At 46.8% G+C, this 558-nt stretch overlaps 1 pseudogene; it reads left to right on the forward strand.

Moving 5' to 3' along the window:
* Nucleotides 1-553, forward strand: part of LOC104542008 — a 1,103-nt pseudogene extending 550 nt beyond the window's left edge.
* Nucleotides 554-558: the final 5 nt, after the last annotated feature.

The following is a 558-nucleotide window of genomic DNA, read 5'->3' on the forward strand; positions in this document are numbered from 1 at the left end:
AGCAGGAGCTTCTGGATGCCACTGACCGTGTGCAGCTCCTCCATACCCAGGTCAGGCACTCGGGTGTAAATTAGTCTGATCCACAAGGGATAACACAGAATGTGAACACTATGCATCTGTAAGTGAAAACGTTTGAAGAGACATGCTGTTATATGGCCAGTCCAGCCAGCCACCTATGTCCGGTTTGCTGCTAAGGCTCTTAAAAGGACTCTTGCATTAAAGACTTTCATAAGCAATGCTCACACTTTTAGCTCTTGATGCGGAGGCATTAGTTCTAATAGTACAAGTTATGTCTTTATTGTTGCACAGAACACCAGCCTGATCAACACCAAGAAGAAGCTGGAAACAGACATCATGCAAATTCAGAGTGAAATGGAGGACACGATCCAGGAAGCCCGCAATGCTGAAGAGAAAGCCAAGAAGGCCATCACAGATGTGAGCTGGGGGCTCCTTACAGTGCCAATGGTGGTTGTATTCTGCCCCAGAATGTCTGCAGTACCAAAATGGCTTTGACCATTTGCTTTTCCAGGCAGCCATGATGGCAGAAGAGCTGAAGAA

Source organism: Mesitornis unicolor, unplaced genomic scaffold, assembly GCF_000695765.1.
Source record: "Mesitornis unicolor isolate BGI_N332 unplaced genomic scaffold, ASM69576v1 scaffold24300, whole genome shotgun sequence".
Lineage (NCBI taxonomy): Eukaryota > Metazoa > Chordata > Aves > Mesitornithiformes > Mesitornithidae > Mesitornis > Mesitornis unicolor.